General features: G+C 44.3%; 1 protein-coding gene across 8 annotated transcripts in view; it reads left to right on the top strand.

Annotated features, from left to right (window-relative positions):
• Positions 1 to 26,912, top strand: part of COL11A2 (collagen type XI alpha 2 chain) — a 161,876-nt gene that overhangs the window by 40,877 nt on the left and 94,087 nt on the right. The window contains exon 1 of one of the 8 annotated variants that reach the window (XM_056539318.1): positions 20,812 to 20,904. The exons of the other annotated variants lie outside the window; for them this stretch is intronic. The gene's annotated coding sequence lies outside the window, so the exon portion shown is untranslated. Of the gene's footprint in view, positions 1 to 20,811; positions 20,905 to 26,912 lie in introns of those variants that run through there. 8 annotated transcript variants of the gene reach the window in all.

The raw sequence follows: 26,912 nt of genomic DNA, 5'->3' as shown, positions 1-26,912 counted from the left end.
ATTCACCATGATCACAGTTTTGATGGCCCCATCCTTAGGATACGCCATCAATATGAGATTGAGCGATTGTCATCGGAGTCTACCATCAGGGTCCCTCACTAAGGGTATGTCCATATTATGTAATTCCCGTGGAATTCAGCAAGTGGAATTACGTGCAGTGAACCCGTTCACACTGAGGAATTCTGCGGTGGACAATTCCGCCGCTGATATTGATCCGCGCTAAGGAAGAACATGTTCATTCTTTGCACGGAAGTCTGCAAACCCTGCATTGCCATCAATGGTCATGGTGCAGGGCCACGCAGTTCTTAACGCCAAAGTATTTCGGCGACAGCCACCAGATGGAATATACGCTCGAGGAATTCTGAGAGCGGAGATTCCGTTCACATTCCTCAGTGTGAACATATCCTTATAGGAAACTGCAGTGATCGGCTGTAATGCTGCAAGTGTTCACCTTCCCTACAGCGCACCACAGGAGAGATTACAAAGCATCAATTGAAACTAATGGCCTATCCACATAATGAACAGATGTTGAAGGTCTCCACCACAGAGGTCTACCACCCAGTCCTTAAATGGGGACTCCAGTGGAAAAAAAATACACCTAGCCTGAGCAGTGTGTTCTTCTCTCTTGCTCTGCTCCTCTTTGGCAGGTAGGAAGAGGGAGGGACAGGTCGGCTGCGATGTCATTGGAGTATCTTTTAACAGATGTGCCTGTGTGTGGCATGTCTGCTTCAAGCAGCCAAAGTACTCTTAAAGGGGTACTCAGGTAGAAGACATTATTTTTTTTTTTTCAAATCAACTGGTGCCAGAAAGTTGTAAAGTTTTGGAAATTATTTTTGTTAAAAATCTTAACCCTTCCAGTACTTATAAGCTGCTGTATGCTCCAGAGGAATTTGTGTAGTTCTTTCCTGGCGAGTTTGCCATGGGGATTTGCTTCTACTCTTGACAGTTCCTGACACGGACAGAGGTGTCAGCAGAATGTACTGTGGTCCGACTGGAAAGAACTACACAACTTCCTGTGGAACATACAGCAGCTGATAAGTACTGGAAGGGTTAAGATTTTTCAATAGAAGTAATTTACAAATCTGTAGAAATTTATGGCACCAGCTGATTTGAAACACGTTTACCCCTTTAAGGCCCAACAACAGTCCAGTATTTGAATGTTCCCACATGAACCTGAGGAAGACGCCGGTTCTGGTGTTGAAACGCGTTGTTCTACAATAAATCATATATATTCATATCTCGCTATTGCCTGAGTGCCCTTGTGGCCAGTGCTGCTATTCACCTATTGCGCCTTGTGGAATTCCTGTGTGGTTGGAGGTTGAAGTATTGCAATATTGGACACCAAGCTTTGGTGGAGGGATCGGCTGCATGGTGGTGATACCTTACATGTTTACATCAGTGTTGTGCCTGACTGGGAGCACAACCTACGGGGTGAGCAATTTTCATGCTCACTTTTGTAATATTTTTCTCACCCCGACTTTATTACACTACGGAGCACTTTGTGGTTTCTGTTTGTACCAAAGAACAGATGGGGACCCTGAAGAGCTCCCTCCTTCCCCTATAACCCCAGAATGTCCTAATAGGGTATTTGAGAAGGAGTTTCCAACCATAGACAACCCATTAACCTGACAACATTGCAGAATAAGGGCTTACGTTACCTCTTATGGTCTGTACAAATGGGTTCCAGTGCAGTCCATATACACAGCTCAAAAAAATAAAGGGAACACTTAAACAACACAATGTAACTCCAAGTCAATGACACTTCTGTGAAATCACACTGTCCACTCAGGAAGCAACACTGATTGATAATCAATTTCACATGGAACAGACAACAGGTGGAAATTATAGGCAATTAGCAAGACACCCCCCAATAAAGGAGTGGTTCTGCAGGTGGTGACAACGGACCACTTCTCAGTTCCTATGCTTCCTGGCTGATGTTTTGGTCACTTTTGAATGCTGGCGGTGCTTTCACTCTAGTGGTAGCATGAGACGGAGTCTGCAACCCACACAAGTGGCTCAGGTAGTGCAGCTCATCCAGGATGGCACATCAATGCGAGCTGTGGCAAGAAAGTTTGCTGTGTCTGTCAGCGTTGTGTCCAGAGTATGGAGGCGCTACCAGGAGACAGGCAAGTACATCAGGAGATGTGGAGGAGGCCATAGGAGTGCAACAACCCAGCAGCAGGACCGCTACCTCTGCCTTTGTGCAAGGAGGAGCAGGAGGAGCACTGCCAGAGCCCTGCAAAATGACCTCCAGCAGGCCACAAATGTGCATGTGTCCACTAAAACAGTCAGAAACAGACTCCATGACGGTGGTATGAGGGCCCGACGTCCACAGGTGGGGTTGTGCTCACAGCCTAACACCGTGCAGGACGTTTGGCATTTGCCAGACAACACTAAGATTGGCAAATTCGCCACTGGCGCCCTGTGCTCTTCACAGATGAAAGCAGGTTCACACTGAGCACATGTGACAGAGTCTGGAGACGCCGTGGAGAACGTTCTGCTGCCTGCAACATCCTCCAGCATGACCGATTTGGCGGTGGGTCAGTTATGGTGTGGGGTGGCATTTTTTTGAGGGGCCGCACAGCACTCCATGTGCTTGCCAGAGGTAGCCTGACTGCCAGTAGGTACCGAGATGAGATCCTTAGACCCTTGTGAGACCATATGCTGGTGCGGTTGGCCCTGGGTTCCTCCTAATGCAAGACAATGGTAGACCTCATGTGGCTGGAGTGTGTCAGCAGTTCCTGCAAGAGGAAGGCATTGATGCTATGGACTGGCCCACCCGTTCCCCAGACCTGAATCCGATTGAGCACATCTGGGACATCATGTCTCGCTCCATCCACCACAGATTGTCCAGGAGTTGGCGGATGCTTTAGTCCAGGTCTGGAAGGACATCCCTCAGGAGACCATCCTCCACCTCATCAGGAGCATGCCCAGGCGTTGTAGGGAGGTCATACGGGCACGTGGAGGCCACACACACTACTGAGCCTCATTGGGACTTGTATTAAGGACATTACATAAAGTTGGATCAGCCTGTAGTGGGGTTTTCCACTGTGATTTTGAGTGTGACTCCATATCCAGACCTCCATGGGTTGATACATTTGATTTCCATTGATAATTTTTGTGTGATTTTGTTGTCAACGCATTCAACTATGTAAAGACGAAAGTATTTCATGCGATTAGTTCATTCATTCAGATCTAGGATGTGTTATCTTAATGTTCCCTTTTTTGAGCAGTGTATATACTGGTCCTAAAAATACTCATATATCTGCTTTATATCATCACTACTATCCGTTCCGTGCACCATATTTCCCTTCTTTACACTCCGTGTATGCTCTATAGGAATGTTCAATGAAGCATTCACTTGCAGCAGTCAATATGGAGTCTGTGTGTGGGCCTACAGAATTATGAATGGGCACAGGAAATGCCCCTTGACCTCCAGCAGACAGACGGTCTTTAGTGTCTATTTGTCTTCTTGAGACTTCTTGGGGGGCCTGTGGGAGGTGTAAAGAAGAGCGGTGAAGGTGTCCTTCTGCAGAACATCTCCTCTGGCAGACACCTGAAGGCCTCTCGCTGCAATGAATGGATCTTTTTGTTATCTTCAGGATACATTTATGGACATAGGATAAATATGGCTCTGTGGGGACACCATGCGGTGTCTGTTGTGTCTACCCATCTGGGTGCACAGCTATGACATGATGGATAAGGTAGTTTTATGGGCCTCATGTGTGATTCCCCAGACTCCTGCTGTGATGTGGCGAGAACCAGTTGTCATTTGTTGTTCGTCTTTCGATAGCGATTTCTACAGTGTCGTAAACTCCATTCAGATCTCGTTGCAGCTCTGGAAGCTTTCTAACCACACATTCATTGTATATAGTATTATAATATGACCAATGTCGCATCTAGTGCTGCTATCTATAGGTTTATTATGGTGGACAATGCCGATGTTAAATGGGATGTGCAAAGTTTTATGTTCTAGAATTTGTATGGTACCTTTTATTATATTTCTGTCATAGAAATGTCACATGGTATATAGTAAGCCTTGAAAATACAACAATCCCAGAAACTACAAGGGTCGGGAAGGCTAAAGAATACAGCTCTTTCACTTTTGTCACATTTTGTTATTTTTCTCCTTGTGTCCCAGCATTCTGCCCTCAATCCTCCATATTGACAAAGAAGGAACATGTGAGAAATCTTTGCTAATTTATTGAAAATGAAAAACTAAAATCTTGCAGTGACATAAGTATTCATACCCTTTACTCAGGACTTAGTTGAAGCCCCTTTGGCAGTGATTCCGGCCTCCAGTGTTCTTGGGGATGAGGCCACAAGGTTTACACATCTGGATTTGGAGTTTTTCTGCCATTCTTCTCTGCAGATCTTCTCAGGCTCTGTCAGGTTAAATGGCGACCGTCAGTGGAAGCCATTTCCAGGTCTCTCCAGAGATTTCCCATCGAGTTCGGGCTCTGGCTGGGCCACTCAAGGACATTCATAGAGTTGTCCCTAAGCCGCTCCTGTGTTGTCTTGGCTGTGTGCTTAAGGTCATTGTCTTGTTGGAAGCTGAACATTCAGCCCAGTCTAATGTCCAGAACACTCTGGATCAGGTTCTCACTAAGAATATCTCTGTATGTTGCTCCATTCAGCTTTTTTTCAAACCTGTCCAGTCTCTCTGTCCCCACAGCATGAAGCTGCCCCCACCATGATCACTGTAGGGATGGTATTAGGCAGTTGATGGGCAGTGCCAGGTGCCATCCAGACATGATGCTGCCCCCACCATGATCACTGTAGGGATGGTATTGGGCAGGTGATGGGCAGTGCCTGGTTTCCCCCAGACATGATGCTGCCCCCACCATGATCACTGTAGGGATGGTATTGGGCAGGTGATGGGCAGTGCCTGGTTTCCCCCAGACATGATGCTGCCCCCACTGTGATCACTGTAGGGATGGTATTGGGAAGGTGATGGGCAGTGCCTGGTTTCCCCCAGACATGATCCTGCCCCCACCATGATCACTGTAGGGATGGTATTGGGCAGGTGATGGGCAGTGCCTGGTTTCCCCCAGACATGATGCTCCCCCACCATGATCACTGTAGGGATGGTATTGGGCAGGTGATGGGCAGTGCCTGGTTTCCCCCAGACATGAAGCTGCCCCCACCATGATCACTGTAGGGATGGTATTAGGCAGTTGATGGGCAGTGCCCGATGCCATCCAGACATGATGCTACCCACACCATGATCACTGTAGAGATGGTATTGGGCAGGTGATGGGCAGTGCCTGGTTTCCTCCAGACATGATGCTGCCCCCACCATGATCACTGTAGGGATGGTATTGGGCAGGTGATGGGCAGTGCCTGGTTTCCTCCAGACATGATGCTGCCCCCACCATGATCACTGTAGGGATGGTATTGGGCAGGTGATGGGCAGTGCCTGATTTCCCCCAGACATGATGCTGCCCACACCATGATCACTGTAGAGATGGTATTGGGCAGGTGATGGGCAGTGCCTGGTTTCCTCCAGACATGATGCTGCCCCCACCATGATCACTGTAGGGATGGTATTGGGCAGGTGATGGGCAGTGCCTGGTTTCCTCCAGACATGAGGCTGCCCCCACCATGATCACTGTAGGGATGGTATTGGGCAGGTGATGGGCAGTGCCTGGTTTCCTCCAGACATGAGGCTGCCCCCACCATGATCACTGTAGGGATGGTATTGGGCAGGTGATGGGCAGTGCCTGGTTTCCTCCAGACATGATGCTGCCCCCACCATGATCACTGTAGGGATGGTATTGGGCAGGTGATGGGCAGTGCCTGGTTTCCTCCAGACATGAGGCTGCCCCCACCATGATCACTGTAGGGATGGTATTGGGCAGGTGATGGGCAGTGCCTGGTTTCCTCCAGACATGATGCTGCCCCCACCATGATCACTGTAGGGATGGTATTGGGCAGGTGATGGGCAGTGCCTGGTTTCCTCCAGACATGAGGCTGCCCCCACCATGATCACTGTAGGGATGGTATTGGGCAGGTGATGGGCAGTGCCTGGTTTCCCCCAGATATGATGCTGCCCCCACCATGATCACTGTAGGGATGGTATTGGGCAGGTGATGGGCAGTGCCTGGTTTCCTCCAGACATGATGCTGCCCCCACCATGATCACTGTAGGGATGGTATTGGGCAGGTGATGGGCAGTGCCTGGTTTCCTCCAGACATGAGGCTGCCCCCACCATGATCACTGTAGGGATGGTATTGGGCAGGTGATGGGCAGTACCTGGTTTCCCCCAGACATGATGCTGCCCCCACCATGATCACTGTAGGGATGGTATTGGGCAGGTGATGGGCAGTGCCTGGTTTCCTCCAGACATGATGCTGCCCCCACCATGATCACTGTAGGGATGATATTGGGCAGTGCCTGGTTTCCTCCAGATATGACTGTCACCAGCACACCCTATTGGTCCAGCTGAGACTCTGAAGAGAGTGATAGTGAAAGGGTTAAAGCCACCAGACCTTTGGGTACCTGTTAATAGTCCCAGCAAGTCACTAAATTAACCCGTTTGTAAATGTTTTCTACCTGAGCTTCCTTCAGAAAGGTGAGCTCATATTTAGGGATCAAAGATCAAAGCTAATTAATTAAGATCAAAGCTGATTAATTAAACATTTAATCTATAACAAACAAAAAAGTTTCACAGCTATGTACAATTCAGGAAGTTAAATGGGATAAACATAGGAAAAACCTTACATGTGATTATTGGTGCAAAAAAGGTGGAGAACCATCTCTGAGATGAGCAAGAGAAATGGAAGGAGCCAGAGATTAATATAAAGTGTCACAGTAAAGGGTCTGAATACTTTTAGTTTTTCCTTTTTAATAAATTTACTAGAATTTCTAAAATCTTCTTTTTACTTTGTCATTATGGGTATTAGGGGCAGAATGATGGAGGGAAATGTTTTTTAAATATTAGCACAAGGAACAGCATAAAATAAAATATCTCTCACTCCATCAGCTTTCTACATCCCTCTCTTCCTCTCCTCCTCCACCAGCTCTCCTCATCCCTCTCTTCCTCTCCTCCTCCACCAGCTCTCCTTATCCCTCTCTTCTCCTCTTCCACCTGCTCTCCTCAATCCTCTCCTCCATCAGCTCTCCTCATCCCTCTCTTCATTTCCTTATCCACCAGCTCTCCTCGTCAGCTCTCCATATCCTTCGCTTCCTCTCCTCCACTAGCTCTCCTCATCCCTCTCTTCATTTCCTTATCCACCAGCTCTCCTCATTCCTCTTCTCCATGAGTTCTCCTCATTGCTCTATTCTGCTCCTCATCCCACTTTTCCTCTCCTCCACAGCTCTCCTCCTCTTCCTCTCCTCCATGAGTTCTCCTCATTGCTCTATTCTGCTCCTCATCCCACTTTTCCTCTCCTCCACAGCTCTCCTCATCTTCTTCTTCCTCTCCTCCATGAGTTCTCCTCATTGCTCTATTCTACTCCTCATCCCTCTCTTCCTCTCCTCTTCCATCAGCTCTCCTAATACCTCTTTTCCTCTCTCCCTCCACCAGCTCTCCTCATCCCTCTCCTCCACCAGCTCTCCTCATCCCTCTCCTCCACCAGCTCTCCTCATCCCTCTCCTCCACCAGCTCTCCTCATCCCTCTCCTCCACCAGCTCTCCTCATTCCTCTATCCCTCTTCTCCACCAGCTCTCCTCCTCTTCCTCTCCTCCATGAGTTCTCCTCATTGCTCTATTCTGCTCCTCATCCTTCTCTTCCTCTCCTCCACCAGCTCTCCTCATCTATCTCTTCCTCTCATTCATCAGTTTTCCTCATCCCTCTCTTCCTCTCCTCCTCCCTTCATCTCTCGGTCCCTCTTGGATTGAGATATGTGGAGGGTAATGAGTTTTTCCTCCCCGGCTTCTGGTTGGAAGTCCTGCAGACGGAGAGTCGTGTTACTGGGCGTCTGCCATTCACATCAACTCCTGTATTATTCCCCCCCCCTGCTCCTTCTCTCCATTTCTGTCTGTGTCTTCATCTCCTCCTGTCCCCCTGACCTCTCTCTCCAAACCGCCCGACTCTCACGAATATTTATACAAGAAACAGAAAGAAATCGGATTAATTGTAGACAAAACAGTCTCCTCTCTGAGTGTACAGTATACAGGTGACTGATCAGTCTCCTCTCTGAGTGTACAGTATACAGGTGACAGATCAGTCTCCTCTCTGAGTGTACAGTATACAGGTGACTGATCAGTCTTCTCTCTGAGTGTACAGTATACAGGTGACAGATCAGTCTCCTCTCTGAGTGTACAGTATACAGGTGACAGATCAGTCTCCTCTCTGAGTGTACAGTATACAGGTGACTGATCAGTCTCTTCTCTGAGTGTACAGTATACAGATGACAGATCAGTCTCTTCTCTGAGTGTACAGTATACAGGTGACAAAACAGTCTTCTCTCTGAGTGTACAGTATACAGGTGACAGATCAGTCTCCTCTCTGAGTGTACAGTATACAGGTGACTGATCAGTCTCTTCTCTGAGTGTACAGTATACAGATGACAGATCAGTCTCTTCTCTGAGTGTACAGTATACAGGTGACTGATCAGTCTTCTCTGAGTGTACAGTATACAGGTGACTGATCAGTCTCCTCTCTGAGTGTACAGTATACAGGTGACTGATCAGTCTCTTCTCTGAGTGTACAGTATACAGATGACAGATCAGTCTCTTCTCTGAGTGTACAGTATACAGGTGACTGATCAGTCTTCTCTGAGTGTACAGTATACAGGTGACTGATCAGTCTCTTCTCTGAGTGTACAGTATACAGGTGACAGATCAGTCTCCTCTCTGAGTGTACAGTATACAGGTGACTGATCAGTCTCTTCTCTGAGTGTACAGTATACAGGTGACTGATCAGTCTTCTCTCTGAGTGTACAGCATACAGGTGACTGATCAGTCTTCTCTCTGAGTGTACAGTATACAGGTGACTGATCAGTCTTCTCTCTGAGTATACAGTATACAGGTGACTGATCAGTCTCCTCTCTGAGTGTACAGTATACAGGTGACTGATCAGTCTCCTCTCTGAGTGTACAGTATACAGGTGACTGATCAGTCTTCTCTGAGTGTACAGTATACAGGTGACAGATCAGTCTCCTCTCTGAGTGTACAGTATACAGGTGACAGATCAGTCTCCTCTCTGAGTATACAGTATACAGGTGACTGATCAGTCTCCTCTCTGAGTATACAGTATACAGGTGACAGATCAGTCTCCTCTCTGAGTGTACAGTATACAGGTGACAGATCAGTCTCCTCTCTGAGTGTACAGTATACAGGTGACAGATCAGTCTTCTCTGAGTGTACAGTATACAGGTGACAGATCAGTCTCCTCTCTGAGTGTACAGTATACAGGTGACTGATCAGTCTTCTCTCTGAGTGTACAGTATACAGGTGACTGATCAGTCTTCTCTCTGAGTATACAGTATACAGGTGACTGATCAGTCTCCTCTCTGAGTGTACAGTATACAGGTGACAGATCAGTCTCTTCTCTGAGTGTACAGTATACAGGTGACTGATCAGTCTTCTCTCTGAGTGTACAGTATACAGGTGACTGATCAGTCTTCTCTGAGTGTACAGTATACAGGTGACAGATCAGTCTCCTCTCTGAGTGTACAGTATACAGGTGACTGATCAGTCTTCTCTCTGAGTGTACAGTATACAGGTGACTGATCAGTCTTCTCTCTGAGTATACAGTATACAGGTGACTGATCAGTCTCCTCTCTGAGTGTACAGTATACAGGTGACAGATCAGTCTCTTCTCTGAGTGTACAGTATACAGGTGACTGATCAGTCTTCTCTCTGAGTGTACAGTATACAGGTGACTGATCAGTCTTCTCTGAGTGTACAGTATACAGGTGACTGATCAGTCTCCTCTCTGAGTGTACAGTATACAGGTGACTGATCAGTCTTCTCTCTGAGTGTACAGTATACAGGTGACTGATCAGTCTTCTCTCTGAGTATACAGTATACAGGTGACTGATCAGTCTCCTCTCTGAGTGTACAGTATACAGGTGACTGATCAGTCTTCTCTCTGAGTATACAGTATACAGGTGACTGATCAGTCTCCTCTCTGAGTGTACAGTATACAGGTGACTGATCAGTCTCCTCTCTGAGTGTACAATATACAGGTGACTGATCAGTCTCCTCTCTGAGTGTACAGTATACAGGTGACAGATCAGTCTCCTCTCTGAGTGTACAGTATACAGGTGACTGATCAGTCTCCTCTCTGAGTGTACAGTATACAGGTGACAGATCAGTCTCCTCTCTGAGTGTACAGTATACAGGTGACAGATCAGTCTCCTCTCTGAGTGTACAGTATACAGGTGACAGATCAGTCTCCTCTCTGAGTGTACAGTATACAGGTGACTGATCAGTCTCCTCTCTGAGTGTACAGTATACAGGTGACTGATCAGTCTCCTCTCTGAGTGTACAGTATACAGGTGACAGATCAGTCTTCTCTGAGTGTACAGTATACAGGTGACAGATCAGTCTTCTCTCTGAGTGTACAGTATACAGGTGACAGATCAGTCTTCTCTGAGTGTACAGTATACAGGTGACAGATCAGTCTTCTCTCTGAGTGTACAGTATACAGGTGACTGATCAGTCTCCTCTCTAAGTGTACAGTATACAGGTGACTGATCAGTCTCCTCTCTGAGTGTACAGTATACAGGTGACTGATCAGTATTCTCTGAGTGTACAGTATACAGGTGACTGATCAGTCTCCTCTCTGAGTGTACAGTATACAGGTGACAGATCAGTCTCCTCTCTGAGTGTACAGTATACAGGTGACTGATCAGTCTTCTCTCTGAGTGTACAGTATACAGGTGACTGATCAGTCTCCTCTCTGAGTGTACAGTATACAGGTGACAGAACAGTCTCCTCTCTGAGTGTACAGTATACAGGTGACTGATCAGTCTCCTCTCTGAGTGTACAGTATACAGGTGACAGATCAGTCTCCTCTCTGAGTGTACAGTATACAGGTGACTGATCAGTATTCTCTGAGTGTACAGTATACAGGTGACTGATCAGTCTCCTCTCTGAGTGTACAGTATACAGGTGACAGATCAGTCTTCCCTCTGAGTGTACAGTATACAGGTGACAGATCAGTCTTCTCTGAATGTACAGTATACAGGTGACTGATCAGTCTTCTCTGAGTGTACAGTATACAGGTGACAGATCAGTCTGCTCTCTGAGTGTACAGTATACAGGTAACAGACCAGTCTTCTCTGAGTGTACAGTATACAGGTGACTGATCAGTCCTCTCTGAGTGTACAGTATACAGGTGACAGATCAGTCTTCTCTGAGTGTACAGTATACAGGTGACTGATCAGTCTCCTCTCTGAGTGTACAGTATACAGGTGACAGATCAGTCTCCTCTCTGAGTGTACAGTATACAGGTGACAGATCAGTCCTCTCTGAGTGTACAGTATACAGGTGACAGATCAGTCTCCTCTCTGAGTGTACAGTATAAAGATGACTGATCAGTCTCCTCTCTGAGTGTACAGTATACAGGTGACTGATCAGTCTTCTCTCTGAGTGTACAGTATACAGGTGACTGATCAGTCTTTTCTCTGAGTGTACAGTATACAGGTGACAGATCAGTCTCCTCTCTGAGTGTACAGTATACAGGTGACTGATCAGTTTCCTCTCTGAGTGTACAGTATACAGGTGACAGATCAGTCTCCTCTCTGAGTGTACAGTATACAGGTACAGATCAGTCTCCTCTCTGAGTGTACAGTATACAGGTGACTGATCAGTCTTCTCTCTGAGTGTACAGTATACAGGTGACTGATCAGTCTTTTCTCTGAGTGTACAGTATACAGGTGACAGATCAGTCTCCTCTCTGAGTGTACAGTATACAGGTGACTGATCAGTTTCCTCTCTGAGTGTACAGTATACAGGTGACAGATCAGTCTCCTCTCTGAGTGTACAGTATACAGGTGACTGATCAGTCTCCTCTCTGAGTGTACAGTATACAGGTGACAGATCAGTCTCCTCTCTGAGTGTACAGTATACAGGTGACTGATCAGTATTCTCTGAGTGTACAGTATACAGGTGACTGATCAGTCTCCTCTCTGAGTGTACAGTATACAGGTGACAGATCAGTCTTCCCTCTGAGTGTACAGTATACAGGTGACAGATCAGTCTTCTCTGAATGTACAGTATACAGGTGACTGATCAGTCTTCTCTGAGTGTACAGTATACAGGTGACAGATCAGTCTGCTCTCTGAGTGTACAGTATACAGGTAACAGACCAGTCTTCTCTGAGTGTACAGTATACAGGTGACTGATCAGTCCTCTCTGAGTGTACAGTATACAGGTGACAGATCAGTCTTCTCTGAGTGTACAGTATACAGGTGACTGATCAGTCTCCTCTCTGAGTGTACAGTATACAGGTGACAGATCAGTCTCCTCTCTGAGTGTACAGTATACAGGTGACAGATCAGTCTCCTCTCTGAGTGTACAGTATACAGGTGACAGATCAGTCTCCTCTCTGAGTGTACAGTATAAAGATGACTGATCAGTCTCCTCTCTGAGTGTACAGTATACAGGTGACTGATCAGTCTTCTCTCTGAGTGTACAGTATACAGGTGACTGATCAGTCTTTTCTCTGAGTGTACAGTATACAGGTGACAGATCAGTCTCCTCTCTGAGTGTACAGTATACAGGTGACAGATCAGTCTCCTCTCTGAGTGTACAGTATAAAGATGACTGATCAGTCTCCTCTCTGAGTGTACAGTATACAGGTGACTGATCAGTCTTCTCTCTGAGTGTACAGTATACAGGTGACTGATCAGTCTTTTCTCTGAGTGTACAGTATACAGGTGACAGATCAGTCTCCTCTCTGAGTGTACAGTATACAGGTGGCAGATCAGTCTCCTCTCTGAGTGTACAGTATACAGGTGACTGATCAGTCTTCTCTCTGAGTGTACAGTATACAGGTGACTGATCAGTCTCCTCTCTGAGTGTACAGTATACAGGTGACTGATCAGTCTTCTCTCTGAGTATACAGTATACAGGTGACTGATCAGTCTCCTCTCTGAGTGTACAGTATACAGGTGACAGATCAGTCTCCTCTCTGAGTGTACAGCATACAGGTGACAGATCAGTCTCCTCTCTGAGTGTACAGTATACAGGTGACTGATCAGTCTTCTCTCTGAGTGTACAGTATACAGGTGACTGATCAGTCTTCTCTCTGAGTGTACAGTATACAGGTGACTGATCAGTCTCCTATCTGAGTGTACAGTATACAGGTGACTGATCAGTCTTCTCTGAGTGTACAGTATACAGGTGACAGATCAGTCTTCTCTCTGAGTGTACAGTATACAGGTGACTGATCAGTCTTCTCTGAGTGTACAGTATACAGGTGACTGATCAGTCTTCTCTGAGTGTACAGTATACAGGTGACTGATCAGTCTCCTCTCTGAGTGTACAGTATACAGGTGACTGATCAGTCTTCTCTGAGTGTACAGTATACAGGTGACAGATCAGTCTCCTCTCTGAGTGTACAGTATACAGGTGACTGATCAGTCTTCTCTCTGAGTGTACAGTATACAGGTGACAGAACAGTCTTCTCTGAGTGTACAGTATACAGGTGACAGATCAGTCTCTTCTCTGAGTGTACAGTATACAGGTGACAGATCAGTCTTCTCTGAGTGTACAGTATACATGTGACAGATCAGTCTCCTCTCTGAGTGTACAGTATACAGGTGACAGAACAGTCTCCTCTCTGAGTGTACAGTATACAGGTGACAGATCAGTCTCCTCTCTGAGTGTACAGTATACAGATGACAGATCAGTCTCTTCTCTGAGTGTACAGTATACAGGTGACTGATCAGTCTTCTCTGAGTGTACAGTATACAGGTGACAGATCAGTCTCCTCTCTGAGTGTACAGTATACAGGTGACAGATCAGTCTCCTCTCTGAGTGTACAGTATACAGGTGACAGAACAGTCTTCTCTCTGAGTGTACAGTATACAGGTGACTGATCAGTCTTCTCTGAGTGTACAGTATACAGGTGACAGATCAGTCCTCTCTGAGTGTACAGTATACAGGTGACTGATCAGTCTTCTCTGAGTGTACAGTATACAGGTGACTGATCAGTCTCCTCCCTGAGTGTACAGTATACAGGTGACTGATCAGTCTTCTCTGAGTGTACAGTATACAGGTGACTGATCAGTATTCTCTGAGTGTACAGTATACAGGTGACAGATCAGTCTCCTCTCTGAGTGTACAGTATACAGGTGACTGATCAGTCTCCTTTCTGAGTGTACAGTATACAGGTGACAGATCAGTATTCTCTGAGTGTACAGTATACAGGTGACTGATCAGTCTTCTCTGAGTGTACAGTATACAGGTGACAGATCAGTCTCCTCTCTGAGTGTACAGTATACAGGTGACAGATCAGTCTTCTCTCTGATTGTACAGTATACAGGTGACTGATCAGTCTTCTCTCTGAGTATACAGTATACAGGTGACTGATCAGTCTTCTCTCTGAGTGTACAGTATACAGGCGACAGATCAGTCTCCTCTCTGAGTGTACAGTATACAGGTGACAGATCAGTCTCTTCTCTGAGTGTACAGTATACAGGTGACAGATCAGTCTTCTCTCTGAGTGTACAGTATACAGGTGACTGATCAGTCTTCTCTCTGAGTATACAGTATACAGGTGACAGATCAGTCTCTTCTCTGAGTGTACAGTATACAGGTGACAGATCAGTCTTCTCTCTGAGTGTACAGTATACAGGTGACAGATCAGTCTCTTCTCTGAGTGTACAGTATACAGGTGACAGATCAGTCTCTTCTCTGAGTGTACAGTATACAGGTGACAGATCAGTCTTCTCTCTGAGTGTACAGTATACAGGTGACAGATCAGTCTCTTCTCTCTGAGTATACAGTATACAGGTGACTGATCAGTCTTCTCTCTGAGTTTACAGTATACAGGTGACTGATCAGTCTCCTCTCTGAGTGTACAGTATACAGGTGACAGATCAGTCTTCTCTGAGTGTACAGTATACAGGTGACTGATCAGTCTTCTCTGAGTGTACAGTATACAGGTGACAGATCAGTCTCCTCTCTGAGTGTACAGTATACAGGTGACAGATCAGTCTCCTCTCTGAGTATACAGTATACAGGTGACAGAACAGTCTTCTCTCTGAGTGTACAGTATACAGGTGACTGATCAGTCTTCTCTGAGTGTACAGTATACAGGTGACTGATCAGTCTTCTCTGAGTGTACAGTATACAGGTGACAGATCAGTCTCCTCTCTGAGTGTACAGTATACAGGTGACAGATCAGTCTCCTCTCTGAGTGTACAGTATACAGGTGACAGAACAGTCTTCTCTCTGAGTGTACAGTATACAGGTGACTGATCAGTCTTCTCTGAGTGTACAGTATACAGGTGACTGATCAGTCTTCTCTGAGTGTACAGTATACAGGTGACTGATCAGTCTCCTCCCTGAGTGTACAGTATACAGGTGACTGATCAGTCTTCTCTGAGTGTACAGTATACAGGTGACTGATCAGTATTCTCTGAGTGTACAGTATACAGGTGACAGATCAGTCTCCTCTCTGAGTGTACAGTATACAGGTGACTGATCAGTCTCCTCTCTGAGTGTACAGTATGCAGGTGACAGAACAGTCTCCTCTCCGAGTGTACAGTATACAGGTGACTGATCAGTCTTCTCTGAGTGTACAGTATACAGGTGACTGATCAGTCTCCTCTCTGAGTGTACAGTATACAGGTGACTGATCAGTCTCCTCTCTGAGTGTACAGTATACAGGTGACAGATCAGTCTCCTCTCTGAGTGTACAGTATACAGGTGACAGAACAGTCTCCTTTCTGAGTGTACAGTATACAGGTGACAGATCAGTCTTCTCTGAGTGTACAGTATACAGGTGACTGATCAGTCCTCTCTGAGTGTACAGTATACAGGTGACAGATCAGTCTCCTCTCTGAGTGTACAGTATACAGGTGACAGATCAGTCTTCTCTCTGAGTGTACAGTATACAGGTGACTGATCAGTCTTCTCTCTGAGTATACAGTATACAGGTGACTGATCAGTCTTCTCTCTGAGTGTACAGTATACAGGCGACAGATCAGTCTCCTCTCTGAGTGTACAGTATACAGGTGACAGATCAGTCTCTTCTCTGAGTGTACAGTATACAGGTGACAGATCAGTCTCCTCTCTGAGTGTACAGTATACAGGTGACAGATCAGTCTTCTCTCTGAGTGTACAGTATACAGGTGACAGATCAGTTTCCTCTCTGAGTGTACAGTATACAGGTGACAGATCAGTCTCCTCTCTGAGTGTACAGTATACAGGTGACAGATCAGTCTCCTCTCTGAGTATACAGTATACAGGTGACAGAACAGTCTTCTCTCTGAGTGTACAGTATACAGGTGACTGATCAGTCTTCTCTGAGTGTACAGTATACAGGTGACTGATCAGTCTTCTCTGAGTGTACAGTATACAGGTGACAGATCAGTCTCCTCTCTGAGTGTACAGTATACAGGTGACAGATCAGTCTCCTCTCTGAGTGTACAGTATACAGGTGACAGAACAGTCTTCTCTCTGAGTGTACAGTATACAGGTGACTGATCAGTCTTCTCTGAGTGTACAGTATACAGGTGACTGATCAGTCTTCTCTGAGTGTACAGTATACAGGTGACTGATCAGTCTCCTCCCTGAGTGTACAGTATACAGGTGACTGATCAGTCTTCTCTGAGTGTACAGTATACAGGTGACTGATCAGTATTCTCTGAGTGTACAGTATACAGGTGACAGATCAGTCTCCTCTCTGAGTGTACAGTATACAGGTGACTGATCAGTCTCCTCTCTGAGTGTACAGTATACAGGTGACAGAACAGTCTCCTCTCTGAGTGTACAGTATACAGGTGACTGATCAGTCTTCTCTGAGTGTACAGTATACAGGTGACAGATCAGTCTCCTCTCTGAGTGTACAGTATACAGGTGACAGATCAGTCTCCTCTCTGAGTGTACAGTATACAGGTGACAGAACAGTCTCCTTTCTGAGTGTACAGTATACAGGTGACAGATCAGTCTTCTCTGAGTGTACAGTATACAGGTGACTGATCAGTCCTCTCTGAGTGTACAGTATACAGGTGACAGATCAGTCTCCTCTCTGAGTGTACAGTATACAGGTGACAGATCAGTCTTCTCTCTGAGTGTACAGTATACAGGTGACTGATCAGTCTTCTCTCTGAGTATACAGTATACAGGTGACTGATCAGTCTTCTCTCTGAGTGTACAGTATACAGGCGACAGATCAGTCTCCTCTCCGAGTGTACAGTATACAGGTGACAGATCAGTCTCTTCTCTGAGTGTACAGTATACAGGTGACTGATCAGTCTTCTCTCTGAGTGTACAGTATACAGGTGACTGATCAGTCTTCTCTCTGAGTGTACAGTATACAGGTGACAGATCAGTCTCCTCTCTGAGTGTACAGTATACAGGTGACAGATCAGTCTTCTCTCTGAGTGTACAGTATACAGGTGACAGATCAGTCTCTTCTCTGAGTGTACAGTATACAGGTGACAGATCAGTCTCCTCTCTGAGTGTACAGTATACAGGTGACAGATCAGTCTTCTCTCTGAGTGTACAGTATACAGGTGACAGATCAGTTTCCTCTCTGAGTGTACAGTATACAGGTGACAGATCAGTCTCCTCTCTGAGTGTACAGTATACAGGTGACTGATCAGTCTTCTCTCTGAGTGTACAATACAGGTGACAGATCAGTCTCCTCTCTGAGTGTACAGTATACAGGTGACAGAACAGTCTCCTCTCTGAGTGTACAGTATACAGGTGACAGATCAGTCTCTTCTCTGAGTGTACAGTATACAGGTGACAGATCAGTCTCCTCTCTGAGTGTACAGTATACAGGTGACAGATCAGTCTTCTCTCTGAGTGTACAGTATACAGGTGACAGATCAGTTTCCTCTCTGAGTGTACAGTATACAGGTGACAGATCAGTCTCCTCTCTGAGTGTACAGTATACAGGTACAGATCAGTCTCCTCTCTGAGTGTACAGTATACAGATGACAGATCAGTCTCCTCTCTGAGTGTACAGTATACAGGTGACAGATCAGTCTCCTCTCTGAGTGTACAGTATACAGGTGACAGAACAGTCTTCTCTCTGAGTGTACAGTATACAGGTGACTGATCAGTCTTCTCTGAGTGTACAGTATACAGGTGACTGATCAGTCTCCTCTCTGAGTGTACAGTATACAGGTTACTGATCAGTCTTCTCTGAGTGTACAGTATACAGGTGACAGATCAGTCTCCTCTCTGAGTGTACAGTATACAGGTGACAGATCAGTCTCCTCACTGAGTATACAGTATACAGGTGACTGATCAGTCTCCTCTCTGAGTGTACAGTATACAGGTGACTGATCAGTCTCCTCTCTGAGTGTACAGTATACAGGTGACTGATCAGTCTTCTCTGAGTGTACAGTATACAGGTGACAGAACAGTCTTCTCTCTGAGTGTACAGTATACAGGTGACTGATCAGTCTTCTCTGAGTGTACAGTATACAGGTGACTGATCAGTCTTCTCTGAGTGTACAGTATACAGGTGACAGATCAGTCTCCTCTCTGAGTGTACAGTATACAGGTGACAGATCAGTCTCCTCTCTGAGTGTACAGTATACAGGTGACAGAACAGTCTTCTCTCTGAGTGTACAGTATACAGGTGACTGATCAGTCTTCTCTGAGTGTACAGTATACAGGTGACTGATCAGTCTTCTCTGAGTGTACAGTATACAGGTGACTGATCAGTCTCCTCCCTGAGTGTACAGTATACAGGTGACAGATCAGTCTTCTCTGAGTGTACAGTATACAGGTGACTGATCAGTATTCTCTGAGTGTACAGTATACAGGTGACAGATCAGTCTCCTCTCTGAGTGTACAGTATACAGGTGACTGATCAGTCTCCTCTCTGAGTGTACAGTATACAGGTGACAGAACAGTCTCCTCTCTGAGTGTACAGTATACAGGTGACTGATCAGTCTTCTCTGAGTGTACAGTATACAGGTGACAGATCAGTCTCCTCTCTGAGTGTACAGTATACAGGTGACAGAACAGTCTCCTTTCTGAGTGTACAGTATACAGGTGACAGATCAGTCTTCTCTGAGTGTACAGTATACAGGTGACTGATCAGTCCTCTCTGAGTGTACAGTATACAGGTGACAGATCAGTCTCCTCTCTGAGTGTACAGTATACAGGTGACAGATCAGTCTTCTCTCTGAGTGTACAGTATACAGGTGACTGATCAGTCTTCTCTCTGAGTATACAGTATACAGGTGACTGATCAGTCTTCTCTCTGAGTGTACAGTATACAGGCGACAGATTAGTCTCCTCTCTGAGTGTACAGTATACAGGTGACAGATCAGTCTCTTCTCTGAGTGTACAGTATACAGGTGACAGATCAGTCTCCTCTCTGAGTGTACAGTATACAGGTGACAGATCAGTCTTCTCTCTGAGTGTACAGTATACAGGTGACAGATCAGTCTCCTCTCTGAGTGTACAGTATACAGGTGACTGATCAGTCTTCTCTCTGAGTGTACAGTATACAGGTGACAGATCAGTCTCCTCTCTGAGTGTACAGTATACAGGTGACAGAACAGTCTCCTCTCTGAGTGTACAGTATACAGGTGACAGATCAGTCTCTTCTCTGAGTGTACAGTATACAGGTGACAGATCAGTCTCCTCTCTGAGTGTACAGTATACAGGTGACAGATCAGTCTTCTCTGAGTGTACAGTATACAGGTGACAGATCAGTCTCCTCTCTGAGTGTACAGTATACAGGTGACAGATCAGTCTTCTCTCTGAGTGTACAGTATACAGGTGACAGATCAGTTTCCTCTCTGAGTGTACAGTATACAGGTGACAGATCAGTCTCCTCTCTGAGTGTACAGTATACAGGTGACAGATCAGTTTCCTCTCTGAGTGTACAGTATACAGGTGACAGATCAGTCTCCTCTCTGAGTGTACAGTATACAGGTACAAATCAGTCTCCTCTCTGAGTGTACAGTATACAGATGACAGATCAGTCTCCTCTCTGAGTGTACAGTATACAGGTGACAGATCAGTCTCCTCTCTGAGTGTACAGTATACAGGTGACAGATCAGTCTCCTCTCTGAGTGTACAGTATACAGGTGACAGATCAGTCTCCTCTCTGAGTGTACAGTATACAGGTGACAGATCAGTCTCCTCTCTGAGTGTACAGTATACAGGTGACAGATCAGTCTCCTCTCTGAGTGTACAGTATACAGGTGACAGGCCTTGACAAGTGTAATGTACATATGCACAGTCTTTACATTCTGTATATACAGTACAAATGTATACAAATATCATTCTGCCTAGTGGGAACACATGTCATGCAGTAGGTAGGAGTCCTTTGGGATTGGTGAGGCCTGTGGTCCTCACACCGGTTACGGTTTGGATCTCAGTGGTCCTTTTGGCTTGAGGCCTTCCACAAGGACTCTTCACATGTTGTAGACTGATATAGTGACATTGGGGTCGTTCTAGAGGCATAACTAGAGTGTTATAGGTTCCAGGGCACATTTGGGACCTGGGCTTCCCTCCAGCCCCATCCGCCATCCCAGTTACTAAAGTTTAGCTTCACACATGGTACTACGGTGACCATATATAAGGGTGATCCCAGCTTTATATTGGCTCTACAGACCATATAAGTGATTAAAGTGCATTTACATTCAGTGACTGACAGGTGACGTCTTCTCTGAACAGAGTAGTTCACTTTCCCTTTTCTTATTCATCTAGCCCAGACTGCCATGATGACTTCTTCCAGCCACGTCTAGTCACCCAAACGGTAATAATGCCAACCTCGGTACCCTGCACAGTAAAAGAGGATAGGTAAGTAGGTCCCCCATTAGGTAGATAGTTTCTCCATTAATGGGTTATTCTAGCATGAAATAAATGTATTTAAATAAGGCTATCCCCCCAAGATATATAACTTACTAATATAGTGTTATGACTAACTGTACTGGTCTTAGCATTCTTTTGTGTGATTCACCCCTGACAGGAAGTTGTGTAGTTCTTTCATTATCTGTGTGGTGTTGTCTCAGCAGTTCCCCGCCTCATCCCTCTTAAAACTAGGAGGCCTGAGAAAACTGAGAAATACAGTATTTAACAAACTCACCTCTGGTGGCACAGGAGGGGTTGCCTGTTGTGTGGAGAGGTTTCAGACTAGTTCAGAAAAGTGTCAAAGTTAAGATGCCTTCCTCAGGTGCTGGACCAGGGTTCAGTCTTCCAGATGGTTATTACTCTTTTAGGCTGGGTTCACACCACGTTTTTGCAATACAGTTCCCGTATACATTTTGAATTTGAAAACCGTAAGGAACTGTATTGCAAACCGTATGCATTGACTCTCCATTGAAAACCGTATGCCAAACGAGGCATCAGGTTGTGTCTGTTTTGCATCCTGTACAGTTTTGTCAGTTTTTTCCCGTACCCAAAACTGTAGCCTACCACAGTTTTTGGTCTGGGTGAAAAACCGTATTGAAACATATACTTTTTTTTTTTTTTAAACATGGGAACCAATCGGAGCTGTTTAGAACCGTATGTGCGTACGGTTCCATCCGTTTTTCACCATGCGGTTTTTGACTTTGCACAGTTTTTTTCTTGGAATTTCAATCAAACAAGTGAAACTTTATTCATAATGTAGGGAAAAGTTAAAAACGTATGCACTTTTTTCTTTATAAAATGGCATCATTTTTCAAACCATATTCGATTTTCAACTGTACATGGATAAAGATTTGTACACACATTTTGATACAGTTTAGTCAGGTTTTGAGGAATCCATTTTTTTTTTAATCAAAAACCTGATACGGGAACTGTATTGCAAAAACGTGGTGTGAACCCAGCCTTACACAGAACCCATAGGCCTCAAGCAGTCCTGCCTTATAATGGCTTGACAAGGCCAGATCCCCAAATGGAAAGTAGCTATTATAACATTCTCTCTGCGTCAACTCTACTCTTTGTCTTAAAGGGGTACTCTGGGGAACTAAACCCATAGCCCATCCTTTCCCTCTCATCAACCTATTTAATTATCTAAATATCATTCCTTAGCTATATAGAGAAGTTTCCCCTCTTTGGTTGTCACTTACATGCATGAAGTGAGGGAATTACATCATCCAGCCATCCGCTCTGTCTCTCTCCAAATACCTCTCTGAAATCAGCCCTCACCCTCCTGAGAGACACAGACCATGTGGTTTCTGCCCTGCACTGATGAGTCATGCTTTCTTTAGTGCAGAGAACTGGGAGGTGTGTGGCCTTAGCCAATCAGACACTGAATCTCTCTTTGCTGCTCAGAGCAGGAGGGTGGGGTCTGGCAGAACAGAGCTGCATTGATTGCTGGGAGATGTAGGCAAGGGGAGAGAAGGATGGCAAAGAATATCAAGCAGCCAGAGAAGACAACAGAGGCCACAGGAGCCATGTATATTAGGCAGGATGGCTTACAGGGAACATATCCAGGAAGAGTGATAACTTTGGATATATATATATATATATATATATATATATATACTTCCCTAGAGTACCCCTTTGACTAACTTCCAGCTAGGCTGGGGCCAAGCATTAGTATTAGCATTAGCATTAGTAGATGGCAGTATTGCCGAACAAACAAGCTATTCTATGGTGTCTGTGAATGCTATGCATGTTGTGTGTATCTGTGTTGTGTGTATGTGGTAACCATTTTTCTGCCTGCCGGGATTACTGGTACAATTATTTGAAAGTGCATAACAGTACAAAATACATTAATTCTGTATTTTATATACAGTAGATATACAATAAAACACAAGTGGACTAGTGACTAGTGATGGAGTTCTCCCAATGTGCACCCTAACTAGTGTCTGGACCAGTGGCATTTTGGGTTGCCTTTAGCGGTTATATTCGAGGATAAAGCCAGACACGTAAATGTGAACAACCTACAGCTCCTTTATTGGAAAGCTATATATATATATATATATATATATATATATATATATATATATATATATGGGAATATTCCCTGGTATCAGCTTAGCTCCTGTTAAGGAATATGAAAAGCTAATCGGGATTTATGCCAAGCCAGACTACTTCCCAAAAGGAAAGTTTCTACCCATCTGCAGACAGCTGTTTCATGGTTTTTGCCACTCATCAGTATAGAGCAGGGTGATCTGGCTTGGCTGGGGTAAGAGGCCTGAGAGCAGCTAAAGGGGATGAGTATTTATCTCAGGGAGAGATTACCACTCCTGGTATGACGGAGCTTCATAAGGCCATTTTGCACTCCGCGGGCATTCTGGGTAGGGGAATATGCAAAGCAGCTCATTACACCACCTTATTCAGGTAGTGTTCCCTGGTATCAGCTTAGCTCCTGTTAAGGAATATGAAAAGCTAATCGGGATTTATGCCAAGCCAGACTACTTCCCAAAAGGAAAATTTCTACCCATCTGCAGACAGCTGTTTCGTGGTTTTTGCCACTCGTCAGTACTGAAGATATATATATATATATCCGCATAAGAGGTACAATTCATACACAAGAAAAAACATGTATACCTTTGGCTACAGCAGTGTTAAGTGTGATGTTGATGTGTCTTGCGTAGATTACTCGTTCTGCTTGGAACACGTGTCAGCTCCTTGGCTTACAGCTTTTATAGTCAGACCTCTATCATGGCTGAGCTCAAATGGTGGAAATGTATATCTATGTGCCCCTTTGGTGCTGCAAGTCCCAAAAGTGGGGTGCAAGTCTTGACATTTCGTGACTTGTTAGCCACATGATGCTATCCCCCTCCCCACTCTAGAAGTTTCTATGTAATACAAATTATAAAACAATACTGAAAATCATCAGTAGATGATAGTTGCCTAACAACTAAGCTATTCTACAGTGTCTACAGCTATGTGTGGTATGGTGTGGTTTGTGTGTATGTGAGGTAAATGTTTTTCTATCTTCTAGGATTACTGGTACATTTATTTGCAAGTGCATAAAAATACAAAATACATCAATACAGTAAAATACACAAGTGGACTGGAACCATCCAAAGCCCAGCCTCATAATCATTATGACTCACTAGTGATGGAGACTTTGTAGTTCTCCCGATGTGCATCCTTTGTAGTGCCTAAGTCAGTGGTGTTTTGGGGTGCCCTTGGTGGTTATATTTAAGGATGAAGCCAGACATGGTAATAAATTTGAACAACTTACAGTTCCTTTATTGGAAAGCTTTAGATCCATCCGCATATGAGGCCCAGTTATTGTACATGAGAAAACAGTCATATTTGGCTTGAGCATGAGCAGTATAAACCATGATGTTGATATGTCTAGGGTATGTTACTCTTGCCCTTGATGTTGCTAGTTCCTTAGTATTTCTGCTTGGAGGAGGTGTCAGTCCTCTATCATGGTGGAAACCTATAGCTACTTGACGCTGCAATTCCCAATGGCAGGGTGCAAGTTTTGGTGTTTTATGACTTTTTAGCCACATGATGCTTTGACTGGCAGAATGTCCACTTCCATTGTCTGTCCAGAGATGCTGGGATTTGTAGCTGTGCAACAGCTGGAGGCACAGTGGTTGGAAAACATTGCTCTTCTCTTAACTTTACTACTTTAGATAGAGTTACAGTGTTAACCCTTTACTGCTCACAACCATACCACAATACAGCAGTATTAAATATAAAAAAGAAAACAGTGCATAACAATAAAAAAAAACTGGCTAAATAAGAATGCACAAAAGATACAAGGCGCTTTATAGGGGACACCCAATCACAATCCTGCAGGGATCTCAGTGGAACACTGCTAATATATCCGTATAAACAATAGTAGAACAGAAAAAGGTACAGTACAAGTCTATATACAAGTATATAAGGATAAGTAATAGGGATCGACCGATATTGATTTTTTAGGGCCAATACCGATAATCTGTGGACTTTCAGGCCGATAGCGGATAACTTATACCGGTATAAGTTATCAGCTATTTATCCAACCCCCCCCCCCCCCCCAACCCCGCAGAAGCCGCTGCAGATCCAAAATTGTGAATGTCTGATGATAATATCGGCCAAACCGATAATCGATCCCTAAGAAGTAATAATAGAACAGAAAAGGTACAATACAAGTCTATGTACAAGTATATAAGGATAAGTAATAATAGAACAGGAAAGGTACAATACAAGTCTATATGCAAGTATATAAGGATAAGTAATAAAAGAACAGGAAAGGTACAATACAAGTCTATGTACAAGCATAAAAGTATAAGTAATAAAAGAACAGGAAAGGTACAATACAAGTCTATGAACAAGTATATAAGGATAAGTAATAATAGAACAGGAAAAGGTACAATACAAGTCTATATACAAATATATAAGGATAAACAATATCAGAGCAGGAAAGGTACAATACAAGTCTATATACAAGTATATAAGGATAAGTAATAAAAGAACAGGAAAGGTACAATACAAGTCTATATACAAGTATATAAGGATAAGTAATAATAGAACAGGAAAGGTAAAATACAAGTCTATATACAAGTATATAAGGATAAGTAATAATAGAACAGGAAAGGTAAAATACAAGTCTATATACATATATATAAGGATAAACAATAGCAGAGCAGGAAAGGTACAATACAAGTCTATATACAAGTATATAAGGATAAGTAATAATAGAACAGGAAAGGTACAATACAAGTCTATATACAAGTATATAAGGATAAGTAATAAAAGAACAGGAAAGGTACAATACAAGTCTATATACATATATATAAGGATAAACAATAGCAGAGCAGGAAAGGTACAATACAAGTCTATATACAAGTATATAAGGATAAGTAATAAAAGAACAGGAAAGGTACAATACAAGTCTATATACAAGTATATAAGGATAAGTAATAAAAGAACAGGAAAGGTACAATACAAGTCTATGTACAACTATATAAGGAGAAACAATATCAGAGCAGGAAAGGTACAATACAAGTCTATATACAAGTATATAAGGATAAGTAATAATAGAACAGGAAAGGTAAAATACAAGTCTATATACAAATATATAAGGAGAAACAATATCAGAGCAGGAAAGGTACAATACAAGTCTATATACAAGTATATAAGGATAAGTAATAATAGAACAGGAAAGGTACAATAGTCAAAAGTCTATATACAAATATATAAGAATAAATAATAGTAGAACACAGAGGGACTGTATGTTGCTTCTCTGCGTATATGGATTTGTAGAATTGGGTACAGGGAAGGTTGTATTTAGAGCTCGATGGATATAACAGACGCTGCTGGCATTTTTACTGAGAAATATTTACATTTGCCAATTTCCATTCTCTCAGCCGCGCAGCTTCCAGACACCTGTGAGACTGTGACCCTCTGAGATCCTGAGGCTCCGTATAGCTGCGCCGGTCACTGACTATCCACAACTGTGTGTCTGTATACTGGGAGATGTGTCCTCCTGTAATATAGAACAATGATGTTCCCCTGTGGAGCCATTGGCCTCATGTACTATTGGAGTTTTGTGTAAATTAAGCCGAAAAAGTATAGAGAATTGAGCTTCACTCTATTTATTAATGGTGTTTGGCAAACTTGCACCAAAGTTTACCTATTTTTTTTCCGACTCATTCATCGCTTTCTGCAAATTTCCTGACAAGTGGGCACAGTTTTCAATTCCTTTTACAACCGAAGAGCATTGCTTTTGGATTTTCATGTAAATTTAGTAGGAAAAAGTAAGGGGAAATGCATTTCATGGGCGGCTGCTGCAAGCGAAATCTGCTCTGAATCTCATAGTGGAAATCCCAAGCGTATCTCCTTAGACCATATTCACACAACGGAGTCCTATTGATTTTAAAGGGGTACTCCGCCAAAAAACATCTTATCCCTTATCCAAAGGGGACCCC

This window comes from Hyla sarda, chromosome 9, assembly GCF_029499605.1.
Source record: "Hyla sarda isolate aHylSar1 chromosome 9, aHylSar1.hap1, whole genome shotgun sequence".
Classification (NCBI taxonomy): Eukaryota; Metazoa; Chordata; class Amphibia; order Anura; family Hylidae; genus Hyla; species Hyla sarda.
The sequence above is the reverse complement of the archived record's forward strand: the minus strand, read 5'-3'. Positions and strand labels throughout refer to the sequence as shown.